Source organism: Lolium perenne, chromosome 1 (genome assembly GCF_019359855.2).
Source record: "Lolium perenne isolate Kyuss_39 chromosome 1, Kyuss_2.0, whole genome shotgun sequence".
NCBI lineage: Eukaryota > Viridiplantae > Streptophyta > Magnoliopsida > Poales > Poaceae > Lolium > Lolium perenne.
In genome coordinates this window covers 227,578,848-227,589,146 of record NC_067244.2, presented here as the reverse complement: position 1 = coordinate 227,589,146, position 10,299 = coordinate 227,578,848, and the positions used below count along the sequence as shown (strand labels likewise).

Genomic DNA, 10,299 nt, shown 5'->3' with positions numbered 1-10,299 from the left:
GGCGCTGTTCTTGGACAGCGAGTAGATAAAAAACTGAATGTTATTCATTATGCTAGTAAAACTCTTGATGCTGCTCAAAAAAATTATGCTACAACTGAAAAAGAATTATTAGCTGTAGTATTTGCTTGCGATAAATTTAGATCTTATATTGTTGATTCAAAAGTTACTATTCATACTGATCATGCTGCAATTAGATACCTTATGACAAAGAAAGATGCTAAGCCGAGGCTTATCAGATGGGTACTTCTTTTGCAAGAATTTGATTTACATATTGTAGATAGGAAAGGTGCTTGATAATCCCTGTTATTGATAATTTGTATAGATTGGAAAATATTGCTTATGATCCTGTTCCTGTTAATTATAGTTTTCCAAATGAACAATTGGCTGTAATAAAGGTGAGCTCGCGAGACAGTCCTTGGTATGCTGATTATGCTAACTTTATTGTTTCCAAGTACTTGCCTCCAACCTTTTCAGCTCAGCAAAGGAGGAAATTCTTTTATGACTTGAGGCATTATTTTTGGGATGACCCACACTTATATAAAGAAGGAGTGGATGGTATTATGCGAAAATGTGTTCCCGAATATGAACAACAAGAGATATTGAGTAAATGTCATGGTAGTGCTTATGGAGGACATCACGCCGGAGAAAGAACCGCGCAAAAGGTTCTACAATCAGGTTTTTATTGGCCAACTCTCTTCAAGGATGCGAGAAAGTTTATTTTATCTTGTGATGAATGCCAAAGGGTTGGTAATATCTCCAGACGTAATGAAATGCCTATGAATTATACTCTTGTTATTGAACCATTTGATTGTTGGGGATTTGACTTCATGGGACCTTTTCCCTCTTCAGAAGGTAACACTCATATACTTGTTGCTGTTGATTATGTTACTAAATGGGTGGAAGCTATACCTACAAAAAGTGCTGATGGTGAGACCTCTTTAAGAATGCTTTTAGATATTATTTTTCCTAGATTTGGAGTGCCTAGATATATTATGACTGATGGAGGTTCTCATTTTATTCATGGAGGTTTTAGAAAAACTCTTGCTAAGTATGGTATTAATCACAGAATTGCTTCCGCTTATCATCCTCAAACTAGTGGTCAAGTAGAATTATCAAATAGAGAGATTAAATCTATTTTGGGAAAGACCGTTAATAAAACTAGAAAAAATTGGGCTAGTAAATTGAAGGATGCATTATGGGCTTATAGAACTGCTTATAAAAATCCCATGGGAATGTCGCCTTATAAAATGGTTTATGGGAAAGCTTGTCATTTACCTTTAGAACTAGAGCACAAAGCTTATTGGGCTGTTAGAGAATTAAATAAAGATCCTAAACTTGCCGGTGATAAGAGGTTGTTGCAATTAAGTTCTCTAGATGAATGGAGAAGCGAAGCTTATGAAAATGCTAAACTCTTTAAAGAGAAAGTTAAAAAATGGCATGATAGAAGGATTATCAAAAGAGAATTTAATATTGGGGATAAAGTCCTATTGTATCGGTCTCGTCTCAGATTCTTTGCAGGGAAATTACTCTCAAAATGGGAAGGACCATATGTTGTCGAGGAGGTGTATCGTTCAGGAGCAATTAAAATTAGCTCTCTCCAAGGCAATGCTACGCAAGTGGTGAATGGACAAAGACTTAAGCATTATATCTCGGGTGATTCCTATAATGTTGATGTTGATATTATTCAAGTGGAAACACCGGAGGCTTTCATCAAAGGGAAAATTGACAGTCCGCCAGAACTCGACTTTGAATAGGTAACGATCGGTAATGAAAAGTACGCAATTTACTTTCCGAACAATATTTTCACTGTTTTTGGAAAATATGAAAAATTACGAGTTCGAAACGGAGTGGAAAGGACGCACGAGGGCGTGGCACCATAGGCCGGCGCGGCCAAGCCTGGGCCCGCGCCGACCTATGGTCTGGCCGCCCCGTCGCCCCTTTCCGACTCTGTTTCGATCTGGTACTTTCCGTTTGTTGTAAAAAAATTTGCTATATAATCCCCCGGACCCCTGGAGGTCCGTATATCATTTTCTCGACGTGTTTTGTTTTGAGCTGTTTCTACCAGGATTTGCTTCGGATCTAGAGCCATCATGTCTTCGTCGGAAACTCCGAAGGACAGCTCCGGCAAGGATGTTGGCAACTTGTACATGGAGGAGCTGAGGATGCACCCCAAGGAGTTGCTGCTCGTTGAAGGAGAACTGCAGATCAAGGATGTCCAGGGTCCTGAGGGAGAAGGAAGCTTGGAAGATAGGATGGAGAAGCTAGAACAAGAGGTTTTCAGATACAAGAAGATGGCTGAGCGTGAGGTGGATATCTTCCACAGGATTGTGTCCGAACTCATTGCTGAACATGAGAAGGAAACTGCAAAGCTTTGGGGCGATATCCTCTTACTTCACGACACCACCAACAAGCTCCAAGCACAACTCTATGACGTTCAGAATCAGAACTGTGAGTATGAAAACAGGTTTAAATACATAAGCCGTGCTGCTAGTTTCAGGATTCCCGAGACCAAGATGTCGTTTCTTGATGGAGAGCCTCTTCCTTGGAAGTTTGATGACGGGAGATCATCACCACCATCGCCGCAGGAGTAATTCATCCTCGGTATTGGCATCCCCTTGGTTTGTTCCAAGCTTGGGGGAGTGTCGCGGTATCACATTATCACTACCTTTTACTTTTTATTGTCAAGTAGTGTCATATCATGAGTAGGGAAGTTATCATATAAGATGGGTTGCAGTTTGGAAGTATCTCTCCTTTAGTTGGTTATCTATGTATCCCTTGGTGTGAGTTATCGTTATGGAATATTAATGAGAAGTCTTATCATTTACATATTGCACATCTTATTTTAGTTTGCAATCTCTATTATATGATTTACCTTGTTGTTAGTATTGGTATCACTTTGGGAGCATTGAATAAATCTATTTGGTTTTGGCAAACTTAGCATTGGTCAATAGCAACAACACTTTGAGGTTTAAATAGAAAAGAGAAATACATGTAGTTGTTTCATTGTCTTTCTTTCTTGTTAGCTCATAGCTTATTATTCTGAAGTTAAAATTGATTGTGCTTACAAGGAAGATGCATGATTGTTTCTATCACATGTATATTTGTTTGTTTCCCTCGACTCTTATGCTTGCTAATTAACCTTGCTAGCCAAAGACCTGTACTGAGAGGGAATACTTCTCGTGCATCCAAACCTTAGCCCAAACCTATGTCATTTGTGTCCACCATACCTACCTACTACATGGTATTTTCTGCCATTCCAAGTAAATACTTCATGTGCTACCTTTAAACAATTCAAAACTTAGTATCTCTTATTTGTGTTAATGTTTCATAGCTCATGAGGAAGTATGTGGTGTTTCATCTTTCAATCTTGTTGGGCAACTTCCACCAATGGACTAGTGGCTTCATCCGCTTATCTAATAATTTTGCAAAAAGAGCTGGCAATGGGATTCCCAGTCCCAAATTAATTAAACTAAATAGACACTCCTCCATGGTATGTGATTGATGGACGGCACCCGAAGGACTCGGTTAGCCATGGCTTGTGTAAGCAAAGGTTGGGGGAAGTGTCATCATCATAATAAAACTAAAATAAAAGGGCACTCCTTCATGGTATGAGATTGTTGGCAGGCACCCGAGGATTCGGTTAGCCATGGTTTGTGAAAGAAAGGTTGGAAGGAGTGCCACACAAAATGAAAATAATATGGGAGCCGCTCTTTGAAGGTTTGTCCAGCAAGGGGTTAGAGTACCCGCTACCAGTCGTTGACAACAACAAACACCTCTCAAAATGTTACTTTTATTATCTTTATATGATTGCAAAACTGAAAAAGCTCTAGCACATGATTTAATCCCTGCTTCCCTCTGCGAAGGGCCTATCTTTTACTTTATGTTGAGTCAGTAAACCTATTTCCCTCCATCTCAAGCAAGCATTTGAGTAGTTGTGATCAAACCATTATATTGTGATTTGCTTCATCATGTCTTTTATTCTTCCTTGTTTAGTACAAGTTTTATTTGAATGAATATAGCTTTGCAAGTTATCAATGATCATGAAGAGACCATTATGATTGAGTATGCAAGTTGTGCCATATAAACTTTAACATAAGAGCGCTGCTCAATGAGATAAATATAATCATTAATTGTTCTCTCGACCAAGACCGAAGTTTCCCATCACCAACTATGATTTCTTATGCACCTTTATTTGTGATTACCTTATACTTGTTTCAAGTTGAGTTATATGAGGAAGTTGTTTACTATAATGTCTTGTGTGAATGAATATGATGCTTCTTGTCCGTATTTTATTTATCGACTCTTCACTCCATAAACATGTGGTCCTGTTTTATCGAGTTCGCCTCGCTTGGGGACAAGCGAAGTCTAACCTTGGGGGAGTTGATACGTCCAATTTGCATCACTATTTTATATCATAATTTGCTGTTATTCATTGATATATTTCATATTGGGACACAATACTTATGTTATTTCATCTATTTTGCATGTTTCATCATTATTGGAGGATCAAGCACTGGAGCCGTGGATTCTCGGGAAAAAGCACCGTCGAACGCAATATTTCGGAAGATCAACTGTGGAAGGAAATTATACCAAAAATCCTATTTTTCAAGATGACGAAGGAAGCCGAAGGAGGAGCCAGAGGACCTGTGGTGGGCCCACACCCTAGGGCGGCGCGGCCCATGTCCTGGCCGCGCCGCCATGTGGTTTGGGGGGCCCACGACCCCTTTCGCCTCCTTTTCTTCGCGAAACCCTTCGTCCCGAAGACCTAAGCCACAGAGGGTTCCTCACGAAGAGTTACAGCCGCCTCTGCGGGGCGGAGAACACCAGACAGAAAAGAGCTCTCCGGCGGGCGAGAATCCGCGGGAAATTCCCTCCGGGAGGGGGAAATCGACGCCATCGTCACCGTCATCGAGCTGGACATCATCTCCATCACCATCATCATCATCTCCACCATCATCACCGCCGTCTCCTCCGCAGCACCTCGTCACCGCCGTAGCAATTTGGGTTTGATCTTGATTGTTTGATAGGGGAAACTCTCCCGGTATCGATCTCTATTTGTTGTTGATGCTATTGAGTGAAACCATTGAACCAAGTTTATGTTCAGATTGTTATTCATCATCATATCACCTCTGATCATGTTCCATATGATGTCTTGTGAGTAGTTCGTTTAGTTCTTGAGGACATGGGTGAAGTCTAAATGTTAGTAGTGAACTATGGTTGAGTAATATTCAATGGTATGATATTTAAGTTGTGGTGTTATTCTTCTAGTGGTGTCATGTGAACGTCGACTACATGACACTTCACCATTTATGGGCCTAGGGGAATGCATCTTGTATTCGTTTGCCAATTGCGGGGTTGCCGGAGTGACAGAAACCTAAACCCCCGTTGGTATATCGATGCAGGAGGGATCGCAGGATCTCAGAGTTTAAGGCTGTGGTTAGATTTATCTTAATTACTTTCTTGTAGTTGCGGATGCTTGCAAGGGGTATAATCACAAGTGTGTATTAGTCCTAGGAAGGGTGGTACATTAGCATAGGTTCACCCACACAACACTTATCATAACAATGAAGATTATTTAGCCGTATGTAGCGAAAGCACTAGACTAAAATCCCGTGTGTCCTCGAGAACGTTTGGTCATTATAAGTAAACAAACCGGCTTGTCCTTTGTGCTAAAAAGGATTGGGCCACTTGCTGCAATTGCTACTCTCGCACTTTACTTACTCGTACTTTATTCAACTGTTACGTCTAAACCCCCTGAAAACTTGTCTGTGAGCATTTACAGTGAATCCTTCATCGAAACTGCTTGTCAACACCTTCTGCTCCTCGTTGGGATCGACATTCTTACTTATCGAAAATACTACGATACACCCCCTATACTTGTGGGTCATCAATGGGATCAATGATATCCATTTATAGAAATATGAGAATATCCATCACATGATATCCATGAACCTAGAAGAATAAGATGCAATAAGTACCTATAATTGTACACCCATTATGCGCAAAAGTCAAATGAACATTCATCAATCATATTCAATTCAGATCTGACCTCACATAAAAGAATGCCCTCTTCATGAGACCATGCACCTTTGTTGCCCTCCGTGCTCAAATAATTGTGCCCTTCACAGGAAATCGAAATCTTTGGTAATCAAATCATTACCCAAGATGCCCTATTTCAAACCATGTCACCTGTCACCCAAATAGCAGCCATATTCAATCTAGGAACACTCCCAGCAGTCTCATGTTTGAGGCAACACAAATAAGCCTACAAAGTAAGAAACAAAATTATGAATATCGAGAAGAGAGGAATACCAGTAGCAGCAGCACCGTCAAGAGATCGAGAGCTTAAAGGAGAACACAACTTAGTTGATGTGGTAACCAACCCAGAACAGCAACAATCGACCCAAAAAAAATTCCCTTCCTTCTTGCTCCCTGCCACACTGGACTTCGTCTGGTCCTTCTGCCGAGGCCGCGCCGCCTCCCACACCAGGGCCACCCTCACATCCAATTTCTGCAGGTAGAAAACTTCGCCTCAGTACTAACATTGCTTAAAATTTTAAATCAGTAAATGATACAAATCTTCAACAAACCATGCAAGCTAAAAGCAAATAATCTAGTACCTCGACCATTTCCTTCTAATAATTGTCACAAATACATGACTGTGCTTATAATTTAGGCCTCAAATGACCTAATAACCCTCAGATAACCCGTTGCGCTATCGCGCAAATGGAAAAATCAAAGCAACATTTAAGCTATAAGTTTTATCTTATTTTAGTATTAAAAATTACCTTGAAATTTAACAGCTTAGGTATAATTGTAGAAACACCATTCCATCGAGGTGCTGCATTAAGATATGACAATTTCCATTAAGCGCCAAGGAAAAAAGAAAAATAGTAGCTCATATAACTATTTTCCAAGGAAAGATCGAGGACCTTAATAATGAAGTTCTAACACAATCGCATAGTGCAGCAAGCGCGACCAGCCATTTTCAAACCGCCACCAAGCATGCATTAAGCTAAAAACAAAATAAAAACAAAAAATAGTCTTGCATAGAGCGTACACTGCATATACGTCAAGCTACATAGCATGGATCTCTACATAGGTAGTTAGGAGTAGTTTGTACGCTTGATTGCTTCACAGCCCTGCTCCGCAGCTGCAATTACATTCTCCGTTACGACATGTCCAACAAATAAACCTTTGATTGGCCAAGACTCACCCACCTTCTATCGACACCATTGATAATCAAGTTCATAGATCACAAGATGCCTTTAAATATATCAATATAACAGAGACTTCATTTTCCCCCTTTTCCACTTTAGTGAAAGCAAGAAGAATAAACAAAGTAGAACAAGCTAAATGCAGAAACAAATGTAAAATAAAAGAATCTTTGACACTCTTTCGGTAACAGTTTGTAGCCTGTTACCTTTGGCACTCTTCCTGGACCAGTATCTTAGAAACAGCGAGATATGATGTGAAAAATAGAAATGATGAAACTGGTCTTGGTTTATTTTTCAATAGTATACACTATTTATAGAGTAAAAAACCAACAAATTTGTTCGAAGATTCCTTTAACTTGTTGTTCGAATATTCCATTAACTTTTTACTCTGGTTATACAATATAGATGAGCACGATATATACATTACAAAAATTAGTAGGAGATTAAAAGCAGGCTGAAGATATTTATGCCCATGCCCAAAGGTATATAGTAAACTTAATTGTTACAATAATACCTTGGTTTCACACATACCCTTGAGCTTGCCCTCAGACTCCTCCCTGCAAAGTTGTTAGAAGATCAGTACTCATTACCAGAGACAACCATCCATTTTACGCAATACTGAATCTACAAGCATATACATTGCTCGCAACTTCGATCTGCTCATAGGTGGTTGCCTTCTCAAGTCTCACGTTAGATTAACAACAAAAATATCAGTAGCTGGGACACGGAAGGCCATTCTTGTCAACTCTCCGTTAAGGACTGAAGCACCTTGCCAGCAGCCTGTGAAAGGTCAACCAGTCAAAACAAAATCTATGTAAGAGAAAACAAACCGGTGAGAACTACAATGCAAGAAGCATACCATTCCGCCAGATTATTCTATCCACACAATAAAAGAAAAGGCAAGCTGGATTATACTAACCTTTGCAGCTCCAGTGCTGGGAATGATGTTGAAGCTAGCAGCTCTTCCACCTCTCCAGGCCTTGCTAGAGGGACCATAAACAGTCTTTTGGGTAGCTACAATAATTAAAATTCAGACACATCAGACTAACCAGAGAAAGATAAAAAAAAGTGTTCGCTCAACCTAAAACCGATCAAATGCTTACTGGCCATGGCATGTACAGTGGGCATCAAACCCTCAACGAACAGTCGAGAGTAGGAGGAGGCGAGGAAGAGGAATTGTCGCTCGGGAGGTCCCTGCTGCTGCCGCTGCCGTGTCCAGCCATCGCTGTTGCTGATTGCTCCCTGCGGCCACCCCTTCCGTGCCCAGTCGGCACCATGGCTGGGTCGCCCGCCACCGCCACCGTGGCTCTACAACATTAAACTGAAACTGGAAATTCTGTTTTGAGGAGGTTTTAGGATGGCACCAGTATGATATTTCTCACATGGAAAAACACCTACATGTATTCAATTCTAATGATCAATACTAAACCTGAGTAGTTCATTTATACTCTGTATGTGTAACCAACATATTATGTAACCAATTGGTTGACACATCATTGTATCACCAATATAAACAAGTGTAGGATTTATTAATGAGTTCATGAGATGAATAAAATACATACTTGTGAAGGGGAGATGAATCTTAACCTGAGATTGAAGAAAGAAAATAGGATGAGCTCACCTTGGATCTGCAATAGCACATTTAGGAATAACCAGTTTCTTCCTCAATCATGCAATTACCCAGAACAAAAACACTTCCAGATCATTAGTGAGCGACCTTAAACCAAAGCTCCTACAAATAGGGGAATACAGATTTGAGGAGAAGATGACACCAATAACTATCAGATATTTCTGTCGCGATGAACAAAAGATGCAACGGAATATTAGGTCAGATCCTTCAAAAAATGTAAGAGAGCCATGATGCCATGATGCCTTGCTTGGGAAACATTTTTCCTTCAAAAAAATGAATACCTAAGGATACATGCCATGATGCCTCAGCGGAGAAAGTGATAAAGAACAGAAATACACAATTAAGAAAATCCCATGACACTCTTAATACAGAGTCTCTAAATCGTAGCCACTGAAATTGTTGTAGAATACAACTGATGTGGTATATAAATAATTGTGCACATGATTTAGTGGTGTCAGCAAAAAAATGCTCCAATGAAAGAGGGCATACCAAAGAAACAAGATGTAATAGAATTGCTTGCAAAAGTAAGACCATGTATAGGATTAGGATATGTTTGTTCATACTGATAAAGCAGCGATCAACTGAATAAAATTTCCAGCCTTCTCAATAAACTTAAGCTCTTCTTCGTAACCTTCCTCGGTATATTCCAATTTCTCAAACTGTTCTTTTTCGAGGATGTTCTCAAACTATGATGCTGCAAGTATTTTAATTAAGTTTTGCACAACAGATAGTATATTATAATCAACTGCTGACAAAATTGGCAAACCTAGGTGGAGAAGTTTATTTGGAAAACTGCAAGCTGAAAGAACTTGACCTCGTTTCTTGGAATTCATCTATGTAGTCCATATTATGATCCAAAGCCCTAAAAGTAATCTTCATATATTTACAGCAGCTGGTAAGATGCTCCTGCATGTGCAACCACAGGTGTTAAATATGAGTATCTGATTACCATGCTACTAAGTCTAAGGGGCGACGGGGAATTTTCTTTCAGGATGATCCAAATCTATAACCTACATATAAGGCATCTGGAGGTTGTGAATAATTCCTCATGGCAATTTTCCAGTAAACAAAATTAAATGTCCGCTGCAACCAAGCCCTCATGCATCTGATCAGAACCCTCGTCGAATGCAACTCCTCCATAGAATATCTACACAAGTTGAAAAAGACACACCTGATATTTTTTAGAGGAAATTAACAAGCACTAAGCACAGACCTAACAAAACCCACCACAACAGCGTCAATAGAAGGAGCTCCTGCTTGCAGCGATACCTTTGTCCTCTTTTTCTTCCCGGAGTAATCCGTCACGACACAAATATCCCTGCTTGGCCGGCAGCTGCTTCATGAGCATCAATAAAGAATCGGCACACAGTAGTTTCCTGGAACAGTTCACACGGAGGACCTGACAGTATGAACAAACTGAACTTAGACGAGCAAGAACAGGGACGTGGGAAC

General features: G+C 40.1%; 1 long non-coding RNA gene across 1 annotated transcript; it reads right to left on the bottom strand.

The window, feature by feature from the left end:
• Positions 1–6,388: 6,388 nt before the first annotated feature.
• On the bottom strand, positions 6,389–7,202 carry LOC127323504 (uncharacterized). Its single transcript, XR_007865809.2, has 3 exons — positions 6,933–7,202; positions 6,789–6,841; positions 6,389–6,511 (listed from the first exon to the last, which is right to left on the bottom strand). It is a non-coding gene; the product is annotated as an uncharacterized lncRNA (long non-coding RNA).
• Between the last annotated feature and the right edge of the window lie 3,097 nt (positions 7,203–10,299).